This window comes from Vitis vinifera, chromosome 6 (assembly GCF_030704535.1).
Source record: "Vitis vinifera cultivar Pinot Noir 40024 chromosome 6, ASM3070453v1".
In the NCBI taxonomy this organism is placed as follows: domain Eukaryota; kingdom Viridiplantae; phylum Streptophyta; class Magnoliopsida; order Vitales; family Vitaceae; genus Vitis; species Vitis vinifera.
Genome location: NC_081810.1, coordinates 9442624 through 9470125, shown reverse-complemented (window position 1 = coordinate 9470125; position 27502 = coordinate 9442624). Strand labels below are relative to the sequence as shown.

Genomic DNA, 27502 nt, shown 5'->3' with positions numbered 1-27502 from the left:
TATGGAAAAGGACTTCAAAGCTTTGGTTCTTCATGTTTCTGAGCTTTCCGTTGCTTTGCCATGGATTCCAAGTAACTCTCCTCAATCTTGGATTGCTTTGGTGATCAAAAAGCTATCAAAACACCAAAACTTAACACAAATTTATTAGAAGTGCTTGCAAAGGTCCTTAATAAGTTAATTGGGTTAAAAGGCAATAACTACTACTCAAAAGTGTTTAAAAGAGTTAATTACAAGCTATGAAATAGCACTTTTTGAGTAGTAATCAATGGCTTTGGTAAACCTTCCAAACCAAGCTCTAGGAGATTGTTTAAGTCCATACAATGCCTTCTTGAGTTTGTACACCTGGTTAGTTGTAAACCTTTTATTAAGCTCTAGTGAAGCATCCATATACACCTTCTCCTCTAAATCACCATGTAAGAATGCATTTTTGACATCAAATTGCTACAAGATCCAATCATTGTTAGGTGTTGATGATAATAAAATTCTAATAGTATTCATATTTGCAACCAATGCAAAAGTCACCTAGTAACCCACTCCATAGGTTTGGGTATAGCGCTTAGCAACCAATCTAACCTTATATCTTTCTAAAGCCCCACTGGTATCTTTCCTTTAGGAAGTTCCACAATCTCCCATGTTTTGTTTCTCTTCAAAGCTCTCATCTCTTTACTCATTTCTTTTCTCTAATTCTCATCCCTAAGTGCCTCTTGGACTATTATTGGAATTTCAATGGGATTTAGTTGTGTGAGGAAGGCTTAATGTGATGGTGAAAATTTATCAAATGAAATAAAATTAGAGATGGGATGTTGGGTACACTTTCTAGTTCCTTTTCTAAGGACAATAGGTAAGTGTAAATCTTCAGCAAGATGGTGCGAATGATGACAATAAAGGTAAAGTTGAAGTTTCAGTACTTGTTATAGGATCAAAGTCTTGGACTTGCCCAAGTTCAAGTACGAGTAGATTCCTTCTTAAGTAAACCTGTAGTGGTAAGGTGATTGAAGGACCAACTTTCTCTTGAATTTCACCCTTGGACTTTGACATGGGAGATAGAGGTGGGTCAGAATTGGTTGGTTGAGAGTTGGTGGTGTCAATATTGTCTATAGGAGAAGTAATAGGTAGGTGAAGGAATGTCAGGTCTTCATTTTCTTCCATCAAAGTCTCCCCATGAAGATTAAGAGTAGGGAAAAAAGACTCTTGTTCCACAAATGTAACATCCGTAAAGGTGAAAATTTTTCCTATAGTTGGGTGATAGCATTTGTACCCCTTTTTTGTTATTGAATACCCTACAAAAACACATTTGAAAGCACGTGGATCGAGTTGGCCATGGTATTGAGCATGGATATGGACAAAGGACACAACCAAACACTTGAGGTAGTTTGCAAAAATCCATGAAAGTTGGGAAAAAAACTCAAATAAAACAGTCATTGGACTTTTGTGGCCTAAGGCCTTAGAGGAAAACCGGTTTAATTAAGTGAGCAGCATTCAAAACTACCTCTCCTCAATATGAATTAGGAATATTTTTCTGAAACAATAAGGCCCAACTGACTTCTAACAGGTGTTGATTTTTCCGATCAACAATGCCATTTTGTTGTGGGGTATTTATGCAAGATGACTGATGAATAATGCCCTCCTTTTGAAGGAATGAGGACAGTATTTGATTAAATTATTCCCTCCCATTATCAAATAGTTTTAATTTTGACCCCAAATTGGTTGCTAATCATTTTGTGAAAAATAAGAAACACATTGCTCACATTAGATTTATTTTTCCAAAGGAAAAGTCAAGTCACTCTAGAATAATCATCAATAAAGGACACAAACCATTGTGCCCTAAAATATTTGGAATTCGAGAGGGCTCCCAAACATGAGTATGAATTAATGAAAAAGGCGTAGAAGACATTTTATTACTCAAAAGAAAGGACATACGATGGTGTTTGGCCAATTCACAAGTCTCATAGTGAAAATTGTTAACATCCAAATGTGTAAATAATGAAGGAAACATTTTCTTCAATAAAGAAAAAGGTGGATGCCCTAAATGGAAATGGTGAAGCCAAATTTGGTCTTTATTGGGTGAAGATATTGTTGAAAGATGAGAATGAGGTACCATATCACCATTGCCACTACTAGTTTCAAGGAAGTAAAACCCCTTTTGTTCCCTAGCTTGTCCAATCATTCTCCCTATAATTTGGTCTTTATTCAAGTCTTTGGTTATTTGATGAGTAGAAAATAGGTTGATTGAAATTTTGGGAACATGTAATACAAATTTCAATGTGAGAGAGGGTGTGAGATTAATGGCTCTTCATCCAGCAATGGCTGCAAGCGTGCCATCAACAACCCTAATTTTTTTGGTGTCCAGAACATAGGTCATAAGTACTGAAACAGGTATAGGAGTGGGTCATGTGACCTATGGCACCTGAATAAATGATCCAAGGCCTAGACCAACAATCTTTTGAGACACTAAGAGAATGAGAAATGAGATACTTACTTAACTGTGTCAATGAGCAAGAGGCACTCAGCTTGTCTAGTTAAAATAGAAGAGTTCGAAGTCTTTCAATCTCGTCCTTGTTGAAACCACCATTTTTGGAAGTAGTTAAAGCAACATCATCATCACAATGAGCCATGTGAGCTTGTCCTCCCCGCTGTCCACTTCAGTTTCCAATACCTTTGCTAAAGGATTGAGGTTTTCCAAGAAGTTTTCAGCAAGTTTATTTGGTATGTAGTCGTTTATTGCAATAATTACACCATAGGCTTGTTGTTGGATGGTCAAGGCCCCTCATTTTTTCTTAAATTTACATTGCTATTGCTTCCATTATTTTTCATTGACATCATACCAAAAGAAACTATTATAGAAAGGGCTAAACTTTCAGAAGTTAGATTATCAAGCATCCTTGTCCTTCATCCTTCTTCAACCCGTATGAGTGAAAAAACTTCATTCAAGAGTGGCAAAGATTCCTTGCCAAGAACTTGGACACATACTTGATCAAATTCCACATTAAGACCAGCAGGGAAATAAAAAATTCTCTCACGTTCAACAAATAATTACAAGAGGGCAGCATCTTCGATACATTTCATCTTAAAATTCTGGTAATATTCTAATTCAAGCCACAATCCTTTCATGATATTATAATATTCAACCACAGATAAAGTACCTTGTTTGGTGGTTGTAATCTTTGTTTTGATCTCATAAATTTGTGTTGCATCATGCACTTTAGAATATGTCTATCATAAAACTTCTCATATCTCGCTTGCAATTGTGAGAAACATATAAGGCCCACTGATCTCTAGTTGCATAGAAGTCCATAACCATGACATGATCATGGAATCTGTCTCATCCCATGCACCAAATCTAGGGTCATCTTTGCTCATCTCTAGACCGATCAAGTGACTTAATTTTCCTTTGCCTTTCAAGAATGTTTTCACGGTGACTAGACTAAATAATTTCGACCATTCAATCAAAATGATGTCTGAAGATTTTAATATTCTCCTAATGATGGAGATTAGGTGTTTACGTTTGAAATAAGGGTGGTAGAGATTACTTTTGATGTTTCAGACATGATTGGTGGTAGGAATGAGAAAAAATATGGAAATAAACAAAATAAGGAATAGTGTTGATGGATAAACAAAAGAACAAACTGAAACCCTAGCAAAGAAGGTCATGCAATCTCAAAAAAAAAAAATTCCAGTGGCAATGGAGGACAAGTTTTCCTATAGCTCTAATATTGTAATGAGGAAGAAGAATATTTCATCTTATTTTTTTAATGAATCAGTACAAGATATATACCAAGACTTCTCTATACTAGCAAGGAAAGAATTATGATTCCCTAGTTGTACAACTCCTAAAATTAAATAATCAAATTTCTTATATTTATATTATAAGGAAAAAAAGATCACTATATTAGAATCTAGCCTAAAATAAATACAAAAGACCATAAAGCTCATTTTGATTCTACAACTATAGCTTATTTTGACTTTCCAATAGGATCATTGCACAAAATTAGCACTATTTAATTTTTGAGTGGTGATCTATAGATAATAGTTGTCATTTGAAATAATATATGTAGTTTCTTTTCTACTATTTCCTAATGTAACCTTGGACATGGTTTTTTTGTTTTTATGAGAGAACCAGCAGCAAGTTAGTTAACAAAACTGGACTACGATAGTTGAGAGAAAAAGAAGATGTAGAACCCTAGAATGGCTCTAATACCATGAGGAAATTCTAAATTATTTCCATTGACTTCTTGAGTGGTGATGATTACATATTTATATAGTTAGAAAATTTAATCTAATCTAAACTAAGAAAGTAAGTAAAGTGTAGTTATACAATTGGATTTTGTCTATGAAAGGGAAAGTCAACAGCCTAATTACATGCATAATTCTAAGGAAACGTAAAGGAAATGGAAGTATCTAAAAAGTAATATTCATAATTAGAAGACTGATTCATGCAATTTTGGTCTTTGACTTTTTCATCACTTAGGTTTGTAAGATTTGTTTTAGATTACAATATCATGAGGTGATCTAGTTATGACTACTTGTGCCTATCAAATTGCATTGCCTTTTTAGTTTCATAATAAGATCTCTTATGCATTCTTCCTTTTTTGTTTTACTAGCGTGAACGGTGGCAGAAACCTATTTTGCGGCGATTGCAGGTTAGTTTTATCACTTGCTTATACTTTTTTTAGATGTTCTGTATAGATACATTCATAATCCTGTTGTTAATGCATGCATAGTGTTACCAAATCATTTGAGTTCTTATAGCGTAGTTAAGTTTATTAAGAGCACAAAATTTAATCCAATATGGGCATAACCCATTTATTGTGTTTCTAGTCCCGTATGATTGAAGGGTCAAACATGAACTTGTGATTTGGACACTCCGTTATAACAAAGATAACTTTTCTAGTAGACTTTCTCAAACATTTGTGTGGCATAATTTGATCTTTCCAATTGTGCTAGTGGATTTCTAGTAGTAGTCCTTGAATTGAAAACATGTGTACTCAATTTTACCTACAAAAGAAAGATATATATGCTCATTTTCATTTCAGTCAAGCTATTGTTTCCTAGTTGCTAGGTATATTCTCTAAATTGTTTTTAGTACCATGATGGGTCTACTAATCCTAGCCTCAATTGCATTTTTCCTTATAGCCTCCTCCACCAGTTAATGATGCCAAGTCATACAATGTGTTTAGGCTAAGGGAAAAAGCCCACAAACTTCATGTAAGAAGGGTAGGCAGCAGATTTGGTTTATCTATGCCTTTTTACATGGACTTCTAGTGGATATTCAATTTATAATCCTTATTGTAATTGTATTGAAGTATCTCAACCCTCTCTTGTCCTTTTATATAGATGCAAATTAGGGAAAATAATGTGCAGTCATTCGAAAAGCTTTGCCATGTGAGCACCCAAATCTTAGCCTTATTTCGCCTTCCTGGATTTCTCAAACCATGCATGAGAGGCATGTTTGAGACCACAAATAATCACATACATGTTGAAGAGTGCTTTAACATGAGGCTAATAAAGCACTCACTTATAATTAGCATAAATCAATGACAATAAGTTCATCCTAGTTGCCAAAGTAAAGGTATTCTCACTATCCATTTTCAAACTTGTAAGGGCATGAGCAAATTGATGGAGTATAATGGTTGATAGTATTATTTACTTGGTCTTGATCTTATAACTACATTTGCAATTTATCATAAACTTGCCTTTAGGAAAAGAAACAAGATCCCAAGATGATGTATTGAAGGGTTGTGAGCTCCTCACTCGTAGCCTCCTATGCCTAACTAGAGATATAGGAAACATAATCATTATGTTTGTGCCCTTTAATTATTTGTAATGTCTGGTTAGAATCATTGCTATTTTGATGCTTTTAGTTTAATGACAAGTGTTATTCTAGAAAATAATGAATCAAATCAAAATAATATTATGTTTTATAATCGTAAGATACATTGCTTGTATTATCTTTATAGATATTTCTTTGTCTTGGTTATCTTCATATTTTTCATTATAATTTAATCATTCTTTTGAGTTCATCACCAGGTCAGGCGCAACCTTGACCAAGCCAAGACCATATTGGAGGCTTTGATTAAGGTGTTCTTTATTTATTTTTGTTGTTTATAAAACATTCAAGGAGATTTTTGTTAGCCTGTGGTAAAATATTCTATTATCACTAAAAATACTCATTGCCTTTAGAAAATTCAAATGCAAAGAGAAGAGAAAAAGAGAGATGTCATGAAGAGTGAAGTTAGCCTTCAAAGGATTCAAATAAAGTATAAGGTATGCATGCAAAGCAATGTATTATTGTCTTTGGTTACTCTTTTAATATTTATGGGCATGTAGCTAATAGCTTTCTCACACTACTACAAAAATTGAAAATAATGACATTTCATTCCTTGGAACTTTTAAAAAGCATCATTATTTGATATTATTTTATGGCGCTTATTGAAAATGCATCATTATTTAATATAATGTATTTATGTTATGGCGCTTATTGAAAGTGTCATTGTTTTACATACTATTTGAAGGATGCATTGGTATATAGTGATGCTTATTGGAAGCGTCATTGTCTTACATATTAATTTTCCCTTTTGCCTAAGTATACAATGACGCTCATTAGAAGCATCATTGTTTGTTTAATTAGTATTATTTTTTCTTGGCACTTCTATAAGTGCCATTGAATAAACATATATAAATATACGGCTCTCTTTAAAATATTTTTCTCTCAACCATCTTTTACCGCCAAACACTCCCTCCATTTCAAAACTCGACAAACCCCTAAAAACTCAAAGCTCATATCGGTGGGTGAAATCAATGACTGAATGAGAAGCAATCGGAAACTCATTGCAGGTCCCTACTTGTCAATCGTTAGTGGTTGAAATCCAAAGTTGCAAGAAACCCTTTTTTTCTCCAAGAAATATACTAGTAACAAGTCCTGAACCTTTCCTCATGGGTGAAATCCACCATTAAGAAGCCCTAATCCATTCCTCACTTATAAACCCTACCATCAAAATGTTGTAACCCTTTGGAAGTAACCCTACCTAACATCAAACAATTCCACATGTGGCCACGACTAGAAAAACCCAATATGAATGAATATTAGTGATGTTTGTTGTTGCTTTGATTCCAATATTTGTGAGTGGTAAGCCCTTTTCTCTCTCCACATTTTTCATTCTCATATTTATTTTAGGGGGTTTTTTTCTTTTGTTTGGTGTTCTTGTGATTTTTGGGATGATTTAAGTGACCCTGGGTTTCAGAGGAAGAAAAGGGTTGCTAGCTATAAGGCTTATTCTATGGAAGGAAAGGTGAAGGGGGTGTTTGAGGAAGAGCTTCAGATGGCTTAAGGCTAGGTACGGTACCACTGGATATTATTATGATTATTATTTTGTTTTAAAATTTTGTGTTTGTAAGTTTTGTGCCTCTGTTTTAAGTTTGTGTCATCTTAAAATTGAGGTTCATGGATTGGGATCATAAATTCAAGATGTGGGTTGTCCATATACAACTTTTTTCATCCTAATATTTCCTTATTCAATTTCTGGGTTCAACTCTTTTGATCAAAATATATAATTTTTTTTTTTAACATTTTGAAAGTCATATACATGTATATAAATTGTGGGGTAGTTGAGGGACCACTAAGGAAGAGTTTCAAGATGCCTTAAGGTTTCAAGATGCTTTAAGGTTATATATATAAAGTAGTTTATGGATTGATTATTTCTTGGGTATCATTATTTCTTATATTTTGATGTGTAAAATGTGTAGCAATCACAAAACTTTGTAATAAATTCATGACATCCATGGGGCAGGTCACAGATAGCCTAATTATTTTGGCATCATGGGGTTTGAATCCATTAATTTAGCATTTTAGATTTGGCTTAATAAATTCTTTGTTTTGAGGTTGTCTGATAATAAACAACAACGACTGTGTGCTCTTAATTCTTTTAATTAGACTGGATGTTTTGAACACCAATTTTTTTTTACTGTAGGTTTATTCTGATAATTACATAAAGCTTGGATCTTAGAGATTTCATATGTTTTAACTTCTAATCTTTTATGCTAGTTTCCTATAATGTATATTATTGGGTTTGGAGACTTGAATTCTTGAAGAATTAACCTGGCTATTTGTATCTATAGAGTTTTAGTTGAGTCTTTCAGTTTTGTTTTTTACTTATTTTGAGAGTGTTTGAATAATTCGAAAATTGTTCTCACAAGGATTTTGGTTAAGTAACATGGAACTTGACATTTAAAAGAACAAATTTGGTTTAATAAAGAAGGATGAATCACTATTACTGTGTGGCCTTGGTTTGCATGAATCAAAAGCTCCCCATTTTATTCTAGGAGACAAAATAGCTGGTTATTATCCTTCCTGACAGCCTTCAAAAAATGCATTAAATATACATTATGGGGAAGCAATTTATGTGAATACAGAGGACCTTGAAATAAATATGTTTATGCCATAGCAGTTTATGTTAAATATAGAGGACCATTAACAACAAGACTATGGGTATTACCATTATAAGTTTCAAATGTTGGACTATGTTCCATTGAAATAGACATGAGATATGGACATGATATGCCAAGGATGAGCCAACATAACAAATTCTTAAGAGGTAAACATAAAAACAGGTAGTATGAATACCTACACACACATTATCCTCCTACAGTGAATCAAGAGGCATCTAGTTTTTATGGGACTAAACCTAAACCTACTTCTAATTTTTAGCACATGAATAATAGATGTTCTTATAGATGTTGCATATGAATATTAAAGTTTTTGGATCCAAGTATGATATGGTACTTGATAAGTTCAGTGCAATTCACTTGTTGGTAGTGTTAGCTTTCTAAAGTTGACTGAGTTGGCAAGCATCAAGCAAAGTTAAATTTTTTACTTGTTTTCCTTATTTGCTACCCCATATTTCTATATTGTTCACTAACATTAAAATAAGCTTTCCTAACTAAGATTTCTATTTTGTTGACAGAAATTGGAGATGAGCTTTATTTGGAATTGGAAACGATTATGTCATTCATACAAGAATTAAATAAATAGAGGTTTTGTTGCAAATTTGAGATTGACAAACAAAATTCTCTTGTCAAATGTTTATGAGACATCAATGCATGGAGAGTCATAAGAAATGACTATTGAAGCTTTAAGTGTAAATAGTTTGAAAGAAAGCACCTGATAGATTTATGGGAATTTGTCTTGATTAAGATGTTGGGTATTGGAATCAGGCTTTAGTGTTTATTCTTGGTAGTTATATTGGTTGGCTAAGGATCATAAAGCATTTGGAATTTATTCTATTAACATTTATTTTTCTCTATATACTGAGTTATTGACGGTTAAGCTTGCTTCCAAAATTTGATGTAGCATGCCCTTAAAGAGGAACCAAAGGAAAAGTACCTAATGAATATTTCAAGTGATATCTTTGAACTTAATGGTTGAATTTTTCCTCAACTCAAAAAGCAGTGGTTTTGGTTAATGGTTCTCATGTTCTTTTCCTCCTAACACTACACATAAATTTTAAGGTTGCAAATTTTCAATACCAGCCATGTTGTTCCCACCTCTTTGATAAACTCATAATATGTCTTAAATTAATTTGGTAGTTCCAGGTTTACTTTGATTACAGTTAATGTAAATATAGTACAGAAGGCATTAAAAGTTTGTCTCAATTATCATTTATGAATAGAAAGTCTCCATTACTCTTTGGCCTTATTATTAATAGTTGTTTTCCTTTTGTGGAGTTGTTGAATAATAGATTTTATGAACTCTTTCTCACACCACATCCATATATACACAGCCCCCTAGTTTCTTTTTGGAATTGGGTGATCTCTTTCAATCGATTCTTTTATCATTTTTTTATATTAAACATCACTGAATGGACCCATTTAAGAACAATTAGATGATTACAAAGTTATCCAAGATCAAAATTCTTTATTTCTATTTATAATACATGAATAGTTCCTTGATATTCACTTTCATGGTTTTGCAGCTAGTGAAGGACCATCAAGCTTGGGCTTTAGGAGACACCTCAAGGCAACCTCTTGGAATAGGTGAGATTTAATGTTGCAAGGAAAACCACTAGTTACTGTTGTACTATTTTTCTTTTTCTTAACTTCACCTTAATCAAAATCTCTTTCTATGTTTTCTCATGAATTTATTGAATTATTCAATAAATTTTACCATACAACAATTTGTTTTTATAACAATAGGAAAGTTGCCTAGAAAATATTATATATCCAAATAGAAAGCATATCAAAGAATTAAAAATAAACCTGAAATATTTTTTATTTTATAGGAATATTTTATATAGGATAAATTCTATATGGAAATATTTTGGTTTTATTTCTATTTATTATATAGTCCAGGTTGGATCATACACTAAAAGGAGTTAAGTTTAAATTTTGATACAAAATGGAATTGACACCCTAATATTTTTTTTAATTAAATATTACTATGTTATCTTTATACTATTTTTAATAATTTTTTATGAATTAATTAAATATTTAATATATATATATATATATATATATATATATAATTACTATATTTAATTAATTAAATATTACTATATATATATATATTAATTAAATATTTTGATACAATGTAGCATGTTAAAGAATTGCAATTAAAATTTAGATGTTTATTTCTTATATCTTATCATCTTTAAAGGATGCCATGTGGGAGCAAAATCTTGCTCCCCATTTGATCCCCATGTCAAGAGTATGACAGTAGTTTCAACTTTCAAGCCCAATAATTGATTAATTGGTTATATCTATGTATATATAAGTAGCATTCTATAAGATATTTGTAAAATATGAAATTTTAGAAGAATTATATTATTTTCTAGATAGAGTTTTAGCCTAGGCTTGATATTGAAAATTTTGAAGAGAATATGAGCAATGAAATACAATAAAGTGAATAAATGGAAAGATTCAAAGAAAAATAAGATACGGATTTAAATTTAATAATTTTCTTTCAAGGTCATTTTTCTTCTTTTTATATAAATGTCTTTTGATCAAATTCATTAAATTTAGTTTTATTTTACACTTTTCTTTTTCTACTTTCTACATTTTCTATAAATTCTATTTTGATTTTGGAAAAAAGGATGGGAAAAATATAATTTTAGTAAATATACTAATTCTCTAATCCAAATAAGTAAAATCAATTTAATAACACAAATACTATTGAATCTACTTTAAGTATATTGAAGGTGGTTTGGGAGCATTTTTCATAACGTTGGAAGTCTTTGGTAATGATTGAAAAAACTTTTCTCATAAACACTTAACATTTGGTAAATTTTAATTGTGATTTTGAAATTTTAGATTACCAAATTATAATTTTTGAACTAACCCATGAAATATGCTTTTTTCACAAATTATTTTTTGGTAACTTATAATATATATATATATATATATATATTATAAGTTATTGCCTAAAATATTGTGAAATGAATTTTAAATAATTTTTTTAAATTATTTCTAATAAAAGTGTTGCCAATAAAAACACTATAAACTAACATTAAGAGCTCTTTAGATGAGGAGAAGCCCTTTGGATGGAGATGAAGAGTTAGATGAGGAGAGAGCAAAAAGTGATATTATTTATATTATTTCATTAAAAAAAAATGGAATAACAATAAATAAAGGGGATGAAGGCAAATATAAAATTCAAAGTGCCTGTTAATTTGAAGAGCTAGGGAAAAAAAGTGGGATTTCCTATTATTTGAAGAAGAAAGATGATAGAGAAAGTGGGACCCATATTGTAGCTTGTAGATTGCCATCTTGTGTTACGGTCAAATTATCAATTTTTAGTTTCTATTATTATTATTATTACTATTACTACTACTACTACTGTTATTTTACTTTTGTTTTATGAAGTGTTGGGATAGGCATCCTATATTAGGAATTCCCATCATTTTCTATTTAGCTAGGAGATGAATTCTCTCTTTACCAAATTATTTTAAGAGAATGAAAGAGACTAATAAATAAATAATAATAGTAGGAATTCTCTTATCCCATTCGAAAGGATCTCATCTCATAATTATCCATGATTGTTTATGTCTCTAACATGACCACTTGATGAAATGTGGAGGGAAGTGGGGTAAATGGTCAATACTACTGGAAGGATTCCTCTTTGGCTAATAGGTAATGAACCTTTTTTCAAGAAGATGTTCTAAGCTGTGAAAAGGTTCTTATGCTTCCATCTTTAATACTAGATACTATAGATAGACATGATAGACATGATAAAATGAGAGTTATGTTGCTAGGTTGTAATAATTCAATAAGTAATTATGTTCTAATTTTAATTAAATATTCATGCATGAAACCTTAGATTTCTCGTTCAAGTATCATTGTAAAACAAAAGTTTCTCTTATTACATGATAAAGACATTTAAGTTGTCAAAAGGTGAAAATGGTTTTATCTAAACTAGTTTCAAGTTGTCTAGAATGTGATAAAGATCCTTTCTTTACAAAAGATACTTGAATTGTCTGATTGGACAGTGTAGGAAAACATAATATCTATAAAGTTAACTACTTGTTCTTAATTCAATTTTTAGAAATTTTGGAAGTCTTCCCTCTTGTTCTCTAGGTGCATATTTGGATAAGGTCACATATTATGCCTTGTCCATTTTGTGTACTTGGAGAACTATAAGGAAGTGTTATCGAAATTTCTTTAAAATGGAATTAAGCACATTGGCAGTTTACACATAGGGATTATGTATTCCTATATAGGATAGGAACCACTACCAAATTTTGAATGTCAGACATGTTAGAATGTATAAAACATGCATAAGAAGTCTCTATTTCATATTGTTCATCAAATTTTATTGAGGATGAGGTTAAAAAAATTATTGCATTTGAATCCTAATTGTCTGTCAATAGGAAAACAAATAGATTTTTTCAATGTTAGAAATGACAAATTGAAAGTTTTGAATGCTTAGTAAAGGTAATGCTTCCAAGGCTTACTTGTCCTTCTTTGCTTATGTTTGTTAAATAAGAATTGAGTGTACTTGTTATGCACAAATGAATCATTCTTGGATGCCAAAAGATAGAATATCAAAGGACTACGAGGATGGGGTTGAAAATTTTATTGCATTTGCAGTTCAAAATTCTGCAAATCAAATGTCCATGTCTACAGTGTGGAAATTTGATATTCCATACACCTCAAAAGATTAAAGAACATTTGTTCTTTTATGGGATTTATCAAAGTTACCATACTTGGTATTGGCATGGGGAGGTAGCTCCGAGTTGTGAACCACCAACTATAAGGGCAGCATGTTTTGATAGAATTGAGATTGGTAATGTGGATTATACAGTTGAAATGGTTGAAGTTGCACAAGACGATTGCAAGGCTAATCTAGAATTATTTGAAAGGTTGTTTGAAGATGCTGAAAAACCTTTATATCTCAGTTGCAAAAACTTCACAAAGTTATCTAAATTAGTTAAATTATATAATTTGAAAGCAAAATATGGGTGGTATGATAAAAGCTTCTTTGAGCTATTAAGATTGCTTGGTGATATGTTACCTCTCAAGAATGAGAGACCATTGTTTATGTATGAAGCAAAAAAAAAACATTGAATGTAGTGGGAATGGAATATGAAAAAATACATGCACGTCTCAATGATTGCATACTTTATAAGAATTAAGTTAAAAGATGCATCTGCATATCCTACATGTGGAGTTTCAAGGTGGAAGGTGAATAGAAGAGGAACGAAGAAGAGTAAGGGAGTTCCTGCTAAAGTAATGTGGTATTTTCCACCAATCCCACGACTTAAAAGGATGTTTCAATCCTCAAAAATCGCAAAAGATCTTATATGGCATGCACAAGGTGAAGAATTTGATAGGAAAATGCGTCATCCATCGGACTCCCGCTCATGGAAGGTAATTGACCATAGATGGCCCGATTTTGCTGTAGATTCTAGAAACCTTAGACTTGCCATTTTAATATATGGTATAAATCCTTATAGTTCCTTGAGTAAAAGACACAGTTGCTGGCCAGTCATCATGATCACTTGTAACCTTCCACCGTGGTTATGCATGAAGAGGAAATTTATGATGTTATCTTTGTTAATATTGGGTCCACGACAACCTGATAATGACATAGATATCTATTTACCACCTCTGATTGAAGACCTTAAAACTTTGTGGGAGGTAGGGGTAGAAGCTTATGATGTATATTAAAGAAAGGTCTTTACATTAAGGGTTGTTTTCTTATGGGCAATAAATGATTTTCCTACGTATGGCAACTTGTCTGGTTGCACAACCAAAGGATATTTTGTTTGTCCAATTTGTGGAGAGGGGACTTATTCACATAGGTTGAAGCATGGAAGAAATGACTCATTTACAAGCCATAGACGTTTTTTTCCATGCAATCATCCTTTTAGAAAACAAAAAAAGGCATTCAATGGTGAGCAAGAGTTTCGATTGCCTTCACAACCATTGAGTTGAGAGGAAATACTATTGACAATCAATGACATTTGTAATTTATGGGGAAAAAAGGGTTAGATATGATAAATCCAAAGTGACTTCTACTAATTATTGGAAAAAAAAAATCATATTCTTTGAACTTGTGTATTGGAGATATTTGCATGTTCGTCATAATTTGGATGTAATACACATTGAGAAAAATATTTGTGAAAGCATCATTAGTACATTACTCAACATCCCAAGGAAAACAAAATATGCACTTAATTCTCATTTAGACCTTATGGACATGGGCTTAATGCGTGAATTGGCACCAAGGTTTGAACCAAATTGAACTTACCTCCCGCCTGCGTGTTATACATTATCTAGAATAGAGAAAAAAGTATTTTGTCAAACTTTAGTTGACTTAAAGGTTCCTGAAGGCATTGCTCAAACATTAGAAATCTTGTGTCAATGGAATAGTTGAAGCTCTATAGCCTGAAATCCCATGATTATCATACATTAATGCAACAGTTGTTACTAGTGTCATTACGATCACTTTTGCCAAAGCATGTACAACATTCTATTGTTAGATTGAGTTTTTTTTTTTTTCAACGCTCTATGTAAGAAGGTGGTTGATGTGTCTACATTGGATAAGTTACAAAGTGAGCTAGTTGTGACATTATGCTTGCTTAAAAAGTACTTCCCACCTTCCTTCTTTGACATTCATGCTTCATTTGACCGTCCATCTTGTTAGAGAGGCGAGGCTTTGTGGACCAGTTTATTTTAGATGGATGTACCCATTTGAAAGGTTCATGAAAGTATTAAAGGGGTATGTGTGAAACTGTAACCACCCTAAAGGTTGTATTATTGAATGCTACATTACAGAGAAAGTTATCGAATTTTTTACAGAGTACTTATACCATGCAGATGCAATTGGGATTCCTGGTGGTTTGAATATTGACCATAAAGTTGGGACGCCTATACCTGGAGGTCATATCACCAAAATTGATTCTAATTTTTTTATGCAAGCACATCATTATGTGTGGGAAAATAAAACTATCATCCAACCTTATATTGAGTAAGGATCAACTATTTTGATTTTGTGTATAGTTTACATAAACTAAATTTGGGTACTTATTGTTACTTTCTTATACATATCTTAATAGAGAGCATATGAAATGGTTGAAATTGAAGAATCCCCGTCAATATAAGAAGCAAAAGTGGCTACAAGAAGAGCACATGCGGACTTTCACTCATTGGTTGCGAAAAAAGGTATTAGATTGATTGTAGACATTGCACCATTCTTAGCACTAGTCATAGAAATTGTAATAACTATGACTTATTTAAACAGGTAGAAGTTTCCATTGATGACAAAGAATCTATATATGAAACCTTGAGGTGGATTGCACATGGTCCTACCCACTATATGTCTGAGTACCATGGCTATGTTATTAATGGGTGTCACTACAATACGAAAGATCGTGAAGAATTACGAGTTACTTGGAATAGTGGAGTCAGCATTGTAGCAACAACAATACTGATTACTACCAAAAAGTGCTATTTTGTAGACCTAATTATAATGGTTTTAAGCACCTTTGAGTATTAATCATATTCATTTAACCCAATTAATTCATTAAGGTCCTTAGTAATTGGTTTTAACCATTTTGTGGCAAGTTTACATGTTTATATCAGCTTGTGAATCAATTCAAGCATGCCAAATGATAGAGGAGCTACTTGGACAAGTTATGGCAAAGCTTTTGGAAGCTCAAATTCATGAAGAACCAAGCTTTGGAGCTCCATAGCCCTTTGCCAAATTCGTTCAAAGTATGCAAGGAAAGAACAATGGAGAAGAGGAAAACAGAGTGAAGAAAACAGAGGACAGCAACTGCAGTTTTATTTCACACTTTTGGAGCACTTCTCGAAGTCCATTTTCTACATAATATATACCATTTCAAAGCTCAGGAAGTCAAGAATCCAACGCTTTAAACCGTGTACAATTTGGAGCTGAAATGAGGAAGATATGGCCTTTGGAAGAAAACTGCATCAAGTTGAGGGACAATTTCTCACCTTGCGAAATTGGAACTCCAACGTGCGAAATTTGAAGTACATGGCAACTGTGCATTCGCTGTGAAGCCCAACATGCGAAAGTGATTTTGCAACTTACAAACTTGGATCTCAACGTGCGAAAGTGGATTCTAAGTTGCGAAATCAACTTGCGAAATTTTCGCAAGTCACCATGCAACGTGCGAAACTGGGATATTTGTGCACCAACTCTTTTAGATATTTTCTTCAGATATTTTTATATAAATTTCCATTCTTCTCCTTGTAATCCACCAACCATAAGATTTCTTAGCTAGGAAGGTTGGAAAAACTTCTCTATATATATTCCCTTGCATCCATTGTAAAAAATATCGATCAATATATAGATATTTAAATATATAGACTATACAGAGCCTTGCTCTGTTTTTCTTTCTCCTGTTCTTCCCCATTTCTATTTTCTTAGTAGCCAAACAGCCTCTGAGGGCTTTTCCTCAGAGGATGATTGGCTAAAACTTTTAGTTTCTCAAAGTATGGATGTTATGTGATGACTTGGATGCAATCCCATGGAAATTTCTCGCACCTGGAAGGTAAGGTAGTCGTTTTTCATTAAAGGTTCATTAATGCAAAGTTTGGTTTTTATTTCCTTTGGACAACTTCCAACGGCCAATACTTGATAAGCTTTTGGATTTCTATCCATTAGTTATCTCCTACGAGCTATTGGAAGGTGAGGTTTTCAATTCCAAGTTTTGCATTAATCCGTTAGAACCTATTTCAATGGCCATTGAAAGGTGAGTTTATCACTTGGAATGACTTTGAGTTGCCAATATTTGGTAAGCTTTTGGCTTTAGACCATTAGTTATCTCTTACGAGCCATTCAAAGGAAGTCTAAGGTGAATAACCATTGATGAAATTGACTACCATCTGTTTTGCCATTTTAAAGGATTAAAACTTGATTTGCTAAATCCATACCGGTTCGGGAAGCAAGCATCACCATAGTTGCAACCCCAACGCGAGGAGCCTATCCTGAGATTTCCAATTTGCATAAGAGCCAGAGCATAGCTATCCTATCTTTGAGAAACTTGTTTTTACACCCTTTCATTTTAGTCTTTAATGTTAGCTTAGATTAGTTTAAATCTTTCTAAAACATTTACACCTTCTTTTAAAGCTAACATCCATAAGAAAATCACCTATTTTCCTAATTTGAATATCACTAGTGTTTGCGAAAACTCATCCCAGTGAACGATCCTAGAACCACTATGCTATAGTAGCTTGGCTACTTTAGTAATAGTATTTAAGGTATAAATTTTGTTGATACGCCTTTAAAGCTAAGCTACCATGAGTCGAATCAAATACAAATTGCAAGTGCTAAGGATAAGAATCCAGTGTTTGGTGAGCTATGTTTCTATGGGATTATTACTGAGATTTGGGAGCTTGATTATACCATGTTCAGGATTCCAGTTTTCAAGTGCAATTGGGTTGACAATAAGAGCAGCATCAAAGTTGATGAGTTTGGGTTTACATTAGTTGACTTCACTAAGATGGCTCATAAATCAAATCCTTTCATTTTAGCATCCCAAGCCAAGCAAATATTTTATGTACAAGACCAACTTGATCCAATATGATTAGTTGTTTTGTCAACTCCTTAAAAAGACTTATTCAATAGAAAGGATCCTGATGGCTCCATGGGTAATTCTATTAAACACCATCTTCTCATTACTACCTTGTCGCAAGTTGAATCATTTGATACAATGGATGACTCTGATGTCATGTGCATTTAAGGAGACTGTGAGGGATTTTGGATTGATAACAAATCTTCTATGTAACAAAAAATAGGACCTTGTTCTATTGATGACAAAGTTGTCACTATGCCATTAACTTATTAATATTGAAATTATGAATTTTACTAATTAGTTGTTTACTTCTTTTGTAAGGTTGTTAAATTCATCATTTCTATTAATTTATTGATGCCCTCTTTCATGATTATTATTCACATATTATGTGGCTAATTTTTAAAAGTAATTTTTCTAATTAAATCATTGAGTAGGTCTCTATTATATTGAATATCATCATTTTTTTATATCAATTTGTCTTATACTATTGTTAAGGGTAAGACAAGGATATCAATTTGCCTCAGCTCAAAGGTTGTGATTTCTAGTTCTATAAGAGAAAGGGTTAGTGAAGATTTTATGGTAAGTTCTTTATTTATATTTTAAAAAAATAATGACAAAACATCATAATGTTGTTTTCTAGCATGTTAATTATTTCTAGTATGCTCATTTTACTAATACGTGTTTATGGTATAAAAAATCCAATATTGCATCATAGATTTAATGGTTTTACTTGTCTTTTCTCATTGATGTATTATAGGCATGGATCCAAAGAAAGAGAAAGACATAGATCCAAAGGAAATCTATGATTATAAGGAATTGAAGTAGAGGGATAAAATTGCTCATAAAGTACAATGTTAATGGTATCTATGTAGGAGAATCTTCTGCGCACCTAACAAGTTACTTAGGTGTATTGGCACATACTCAGGTGCCAATCAAATAACACATGGTGAGATGTCCTTATACAATTAAAGGATAAGTTATGGGACTCTATTGAGGTGGCTTAATTTCTTTTATATTTGCATGGATTTTCTACAATTTTTATTTTTCTTTAAAATTTGAAGGTACTAATAACTTTGTTTGTAATTTGTAGACTACTTTCGCACTAGACAAGAAAAGCAAAAGGAATTGTATGCTTACATTGGGAAAATGTTTTCGATCTTTCAAAAATATGTTGACTATGAAATATATTCTTCCTTTCAAAGATGAGCCGAAGCTTCTTAAGAAACCACTAACTAAATACAATTTCATTGATGACGAAGATTGGAATACTTTTGAGCAAAATCAGTTGTCTGAAAAATTTATTGTACATATATAATTAACATTAAACATAATACACCTATTTAGATATACTAATCATCTATTTTTAATTGGTAGGAATATAGGGAAATACAAAAACAACAGAGGAAAAAGCATGTATATAATCATCATCTGAGCAAAAAAGGATATGTTAGCCTTGAGAAAGAGATGGTAAGTTTTGGTGGGTTCTTATTATAGTTTAATTTTATATATTTGAATAGGTGGTGAACGAATAGTTTATGTGGATTTCTTAATTGTATCTTTTTTAACAAAAAAATAAGAATAAAAATGTTGCAACATGGGACATCTAGTAACTGTCTTAAATTTTCCATTTCTATTAGATGACTAAAGCTGGTTCCACAGAAAGCATTGATAGGAGTTTGCTTTGGAAGAGAGCAATGCAAAGAAAAGATGGCAGCTATGATGATGTAGTCATACCAATAGTGGAAAAGTTAGTACATTATCATTTTATGCCCAAAAATTGTATAATTAAACATTTTTTTTATTTGACCTATTTGAAAGTTAACTTCATAACTTCATTTGGTTTAGGATGAGTTGATGAAAAAGTCTCAAGAGAGTGGCATAAGCTATAATGTGAGCAATGACATACTTGCTCAGGCACTAGGTACTCCAAAGTACACTGGTCGTGTTCAAGCTAAAGGAAAGCACTACATGCCTCAACAATATTTCAATAATGTGTCAGAACGTGTTGTGAGGGATATTATAAAAGCCACTGAAGAACGACAAGTTAAGTTTGAGGTTGATGTGTTAGCAAAACTATCTCAGATAGGGGTGCTACACAACAATCTAATGTGAGTAGTTCCGACATGAAATAAAAAAAGTTGCTCCTACCATAAGTGGTGGACAAACCAATTCATAAAGTTGATGAGAACTTACAAATGAAAAGAGAACCACATACAAAGGTGTGTTATTTTCAGTTTCCATTTGCTTGTTCAATGACATAATTGATACACATTTCTAAACATTTTTCATATATAATTTCTTACGGATACTTATATTTTAGCTAGATTGATCCTTACATTTTAGTTTGATTCCATTATAGTGCAACTAATACTACTTATAATATTCTATTGCACTAGAACAAGCACTTGTAAAAGATCTAATCTATGTCTCAAATATAACCCTCACTAGGTAATATATATCATCTCAAATAACATTAAGTGTAGTACTATTTAAGGAATACATGGTCTTATGCATCTTGAACTTCAATTAATACTTTTGTTTTTATCGAAATTAATAATTTAAATTAATTTTTGAAGGCAACAAAATGTGAGTTAGCAATAAGGACCAGGGAAAATGTAGTGGGTGGTGGAACAATTGTTATGGATTATGGTCCCAACTACCTAGTTGTTGTGGATGCTCCCTATGAATGAAATGCATCGTTGCCTATTCCTTATTCCTGATCAAGCTACAACAATTGGAGCTATAGTGAGCTAGCAAGTTTTATGGCTAGCCCATTTAGTCATTTTGAGCACTAAATTTATCTGTGTGTGTAATTTTCATGTGTTATATTTTATAAGAGATATATGTAATTTGATAACATGATACTTTCTTTTATAAGGATCTCAAAAAGGAAAGAGACAAAAAAAATGAATTGAAATTCAAGGGTAAAAAACCCTCAAGATATCAAGAATTTTGATGCATTAGTAGGTCTCATGCTAAAGGATGGGAAAGTACAAGTCGTGGAGGTCCCAAATGATGTCTTTGGTGAAAGTTTTAAGACCATTATGAAAGAAGGCATGAATATGATAATTTCATTAAAGGAAGTGTCAACTAACCGAGTCATATACTTCATATGGTAAAGAATTTTCTAACTTGCTAAAATGTGTTTACCTTTTTTTTTTCTAAAAGTAAAAAAAAAAAAAAAAATGTGTGTGTGTATATATATATATGTATATTCATTTCTTATCAAAGTATGTGGAATTTAAATAGGCACTTGCAAAAAAAGCAAAGTGATGCTAGGCTCGCTGAACGATTTGTTTTTGTCAATCCAGCTTTGGTCTCTAAAGCTAGAATAGGTGAGACAATAAAGGAAAATAGGTCAAAGTTGATTGCAAATCGTTTAATGCATGCAAAACGTGCTAACTACATTTTTATTCCATACAACCCTGAGTAAGTTATGGAAAATATAAAGTTTTTTTTGTTTGTTAAATAACTTAATCTATGCTCATTAGTAAATAACATCTACTATATTGTTGTAGTTTCCACTGGGTCTTGGTGGCACTAGATACGAGGACACTAACTGCACACTACCTTGATCCAATGCAAAATCAACCATGTGATGATCTTAAGGAAATTGTTAACATGTAAGTATCTTCATTTCCATAGTTGAATGTAGTAAATAGTGTCTAAAATGTTAATTTTTACCCATGTAGGGCAGTATGAATTTTCATCAAAAAGGGAGCCAACACGGGTAAAAGTAGTGGTAAGTTACTTATTTAGAGTAAGTTATATCCTTTCACTTAAATCAATCCATAAAATTTGAATATGATTTTATTTTTTATCACTTAGATAATAATGACATGAAACATCATAACATTAATGTGTTTATGGTACCATAATTTATATTTGTGCCTATAGTGCCCAAGACAACTTGGTAGTGTGGAGTGCGACTATTATGTGATGAGATACATGAAAGATATCATTGTTGATCCAAGCCTCCTATCAACAAAAGTATGTACTCATTAATAATTTTTTTTTAGTTTTTTTACTTTAGTAGTTTATTTTTTTAAAACTTAACTAATCATCATGTATTTACAATTAATTATTAGTTTAAAGAGAAAAAGTCATATAATGAAGTTAAGCTTAATGAAGTGCAATCTTAGTGGGTTATGTTGGTAACCCAATTAATTCTTACCCCATTCTTAAAGGTATAAATTAACATCTACAATACTTGATTTAATTGTCATTATTAATGAAGTCTTGAATGGACTAATTTTTGGAATTTTCCATGTTATGTATGTAGATGCCCTCACTTCAATCCGTCAAAAAGTTGTAGACCATATTTTCATGATTCACATTTTCTCCTCTCATGGTAAGTAATTTTTCCTCCATAATAATAGAAGATAATACTTTAACATACAAACTGCTTGAATACAACAAATCAAATTATCACATTATGATCAATGTTGTTGGTGTTATTATTGTTGTTGTTACATGAAGAAGTTATTGTTGTTATTGTTGCATGGAGAAGAAGCACATAATGTTTAAACACAACAAATCAAATACTATTGATATAATTACCATCACAATCAATATTGTTGTTATTGCTCGAAGAAGCCATTATTGTTATATGAAGAAGTTCTTGTTGCATAGAGAAGTTGTTATTGTTGCATGGAAAAAAATCACATAATGTTTGGACAAAACAAATCAAATTATTATTGATATAATTATCACCATCATCAACGTTGTTGTTATTATTGTGTTGTTGTTGCATGGAGAAATTGTTATTGTTATTTTTATATGGAGAAGTTATTGTTGTTGGAGAGGTCGTTGTTGCATAGAAAGGTTGTTGTCAGATGGAGAGATGGTAGAGAGCTTCTTTTGTCTAGGGTCAATTATTATATTTTGGTTACAATTTGGAATCGAAAATAATAAGTTTTAGAATGGTTGCTATTCTGATGACATTCAACCAATGATTTGTAGGTTTCTATTTCCTTGGTAATGCTCTATTTTTTTATTTTGATACTTTTTTTTCTCCTTAGGGAATGTTAGTAGTTAACTAACTTTGGTAACACAAGAAAGTTGTAAGAAGAAATTTAAGCATCTACAAGTGATCAATATTAAATGTACGTCTTATATTATTAAATATGATGATTTATGATTGAAATTAATTATAAATCATAATTATTGGTATATATCTTCATATATTTATTTATGAGAAAATTAGTTTCATATGTTAAACGTATATAAGAAAATATTATACTACATTCCATATTGTAGAATATATATCATTGAAAGTCTTATTTCCTTTAATTTAGTAATGAACAAAAAAGTCTATTAACTTTTTAGAAGCTTGTTAATTATGAAATTAAACAATTTTTCATTTTTATTGAAACATAGGATCTCATTAAACACCAAATTATTTTCACTTGCACTTCTTTTATGGATTATTTATAGACTTAAATTTAACTTTCATTGCATGTGTATTAATTAAACATAATTTTTCTCTTCTATCCTTTTATTTTTTAAATATATACAGGTAAAAGATTTCAAGTTCAAGAGTGGATATGCAACCACCAAGAATACTTTTGGTTTGTTCTTCCTCTTACTTGTAATATTCCTTTTGATAAGGAATTTAGATAACTTGTTTTTCATATATATGTACTTCTTTTTATGTTGGAGTTGGAAAATATGTTTGTTGTAAATATTTTGATACATTAACAAATTTACATATTAATTAACTATGTAGTAAATTAGTTCTTTATCATGATATTATTAGCATATTTATTCAATGTCTTTTGGAAGATTTAGCTATTAATATTGAATTAAATTTTAAATAGGTGAGTAATTGTTTTGTATTTTATAAAAAATCACTTGAAAAGTTATATGTAAAAAATTTAAAGTGTCAATAAACAAATAATATTTCGGGCATCCCTTGGCACTTCCGTAAGTGTCAACATAGATAGATCAACAATGGCGCTTTTTAAAGTGTCAATATAGGTACATTAACAATGACACTTTCCAGAGCGTCATTGATAATGAATATTAAAGATGACGCTTTAAAGGTGTCAACATTTGGAAATTCGGTGGAAATAATGGCACTCAAAGAATGTCATGCTTTGGAAAGATGACGCTTCAATAAGCGTCAATATTAGTGTTTTTATAGATAACGCTTTCTAAAAGCACCATGGTTGACCTTACCCAGTTCTTGACAGGGGAATGCATGACACTTTCAGGAAGTGCCATCTTATACATTTCTTGACACGTAAAAAACGTCATTATTGCCTTTTTCTCTTATAGTGTCATAGTTCAACTCTAACATATCATCGGTACACAAAAGTTATGATAAAAAAATTGTGTATGATTTGAAGAGATATATCTCAATTCTTTCCATGGATTAAAAAGTACTTCTTACCAGTATTTTTGCATCTTGTTCTTGCATTATGAAATGTAAATGTGGCATTTGATAGATGTATGAAATTAGAAAGATTTACAGTTTGATGACCACTAATGGAAAAGTTGTTTGTATCATGAACTCCAAATTCAAGAGGAAGAAAAAATAGAAAGGGAAAGAAGTAAAGTTTTACTCATTGATACACATGAAGTTGATGTGAGGTTTATTTTTTAGTTGTATGAGAAGTTGTATTCATGATTGATCTTTCCATTTTTTATATATGCCTTAAGCTTGCATTATATGATTTCTATTGTTTAAAGCATTTTGCATTTATTTAGTTCATTGACTTGTTGTTTTGAAGCATGTTGTGATGTTTGTTGCCATGTTCTAAACATAAACTTGCTTAGATTTGGCCTCTATTATTGATTATTGCTTGGGTTTGCATGGATTTTCTAGCATGAAACTGAGCTTCTTGATGATAGCTTGGCACTCCCCGGATTTCCAACCTTGCCTTGTAAAATTGGTTCAAGTGAGGAAGAATTTGTGCACTCAGATGATGTTGCGAACAGTCATCTGCATATACAACCTGCGGTAGGACAAAATCCATCTTTGGTAGACTCCAAGCTGGTGATGGTTTTTGGAGGAAGCCTGAGACAAGAGTTGAGGCGGCAGCATGTGCCCCACAATGGCTTCATAAAATGGTATATGCATTGCTCTTTCTACCAAATCATATTTCCTTTTGTTGTAAAATTGTGTATAAATATAGAATTTAATGTAGGATCCACTTGAGCCTGTTTTGTTGTTCACAAGATCTCTAAATCCAGAAAAGTTGGTAGCTGTTGGCATAGTACCACCATCTAATGATTCTTCAATGAAGCATAGTCCATCTTCACCACACTTTAGCTTAAGTGGAAGGATTGGGCGTGGAAGGCGAATAGTATTTGACATATGGAATCCACTTTTGCTTACTCCAATCGAATGGGGAAACTCTTTTTATATGCCACCAAAACCCAGACCTTCAACACATAATTGAGAGATTCGGTTAGCCTTTTTTGGATCATGTGCTTGACTTGAGGCAAAGTGAAGCCAATGCAAGGAGATTCAATTCCACCAAAAGGGTTGAGAGAAATTTTGGAGTAGGTGCATTTCTTGTTAAATCCAGCTTTTGTAAACGGGTCACCTTGTAACCCCCCACCTTCTCCATCAGCTGATTAGAAAATAGAGAATGTGTCTGCCCCTCTTCTCATCTGCTCATTATATGATTGTGCTCTCATTCTCTCTCTCTCTCTCTCTCTTTTGTTTGTATCACACACATGGTATAACATACAAGCACACTCTATTATTTACTTCTAAGCGCTACCTCTCTCTCTCTCTCTCTCTCATTATCTCTCCCTCATACACACGCGGTATAATATAGAGACAAATTCTCTAATTCACTATCTAGTGCTACCTCTCTCTCTCCCTGTCACACACATACATGGTATTACATATGAACACATTGTCTATTATTTACTATTAGTGCTACCTAAACTATGAAGCAATATCTAGTGGCCAAGTGACTAGAAAACATAAACCTTCATATTATTTTTGCCACTATATTCTTACCACGAACTTATTATCAAGGAGTATGCATTAGACATGCAACATTTGGTAAGCCAACAGGCACAATACTTAGCAATAGAAGCTTTTTCTAATGTTTCTAATGTCATTGTTAAAATCGAATAAGATGGCCTCTCTAGCCTCTCTCAACCAAAGTTTTTAAAGATGGAGGTATGAGGCAAGGCGTTTTTTATGTTTGTAAGATGGAGACTTTTTGTGTCTATTAGTGAGATGCAAGTCTTGAAACATTAATGCATAAACCTACATTAATGCATAAACCTTTTAAGATATTTACTTTTATGATTAATAAACTTTTTATAAAAATGAAGAAACCAAATTAATGATTCCACACTTTAAAAAAAAAAAAAAAAAACCATAACAAGTCATAAAATAACAAATAAAGTCAATCATTTAAAAAAAAATTAAACAATTTTATAGATAAAATTAACAATTAAAATCAAATTAATCAATTTTATTAAATTTCACAATTTAATAATTTATCACTTAAAGAAACAAGAAATAAAAATAAAAATAAAATATTTTCAAAATTGAAAAAAATAAAATATTTTTTCTAGTGATGTTTTAGTGTATTTTTGTTAAAGAAAAAAAATAAACAATTGGTAAAAAAAATGCAAACTTTAAGCATGGCTGTGACTGAAAACAGGACAAGAAAAAAAAACATGTGGGGAGTAAATTGTGAGGAAGAAGCGATGACGTGAGAGAAAATAAAATAAAATATTTTCTAATGAAAATGATAATAAGTTGTTTGAGGGATAAAATAGTTAAAAAGAAAAAGAAAAATGGTAAATGGAAAAGATAAATGTAGAGATGAATTATGTTACAATATGAAACAAATAAAATAAGGAAAAAGATAGGGAAAGTTGTGCTTTGGGCTTCCCATCCTAACATAATAGCATTTTCAAAACTCAACAATGGGAAATATGACAATCAGCTTTTAATATGAAAAGTTTTATCATTTTTGTTCACTCTATGCCAGTTCCATCTTCTGTGCCCAAATTGCCCTTCCATTTCTCCAGCTCAGCATCCTCAGTAGCATCCCAACCTCCATATCACCCTCTCTCATTTGGAAGCTTTCTCTCATCTTTCTTCACTCCCGAAAACCCAAAATCTCTCATTTCAGTTCAGAAACCCAAATCTAAAACTCCAAGACGATGTCAAAATGTGCCTTTTGGCCTGTCTAGGAGTCATAGGAGTCCAAGAGAATCCGAAAAAAACGAATGGAGCTTGGGTGGGGAGAGTGGGTACCCAAAAACCGAAACCCTAACCTCCAAATGTGTCCTAGACTCGCAAATCCGTGTCCAAGATAGCTTTATTAACAAGAAATAGCATCAAACATCTCTCCTAGACCATTAAATCGGCGAAGCCCTTAAAGAATCAGAGGAAATTGTGCAGAAAATGAAGCACATGAGACTCTTAAAATATTGGGTCCCGACGAACTGGTCGATCGGTGATTGTACCTTAGGTACTATCTTAATAG

General features: G+C 32.0%; 1 pseudogene; it reads left to right on the top strand.

The window, feature by feature from the left end:
• Nucleotides 1-1983: 1983 nt before the first annotated feature.
• LOC100265725 (uncharacterized) lies at nucleotides 1984-25438 on the top strand (annotated as a pseudogene).
• The last annotated feature ends 2064 nt before the right edge of the window (nucleotides 25439-27502 follow it).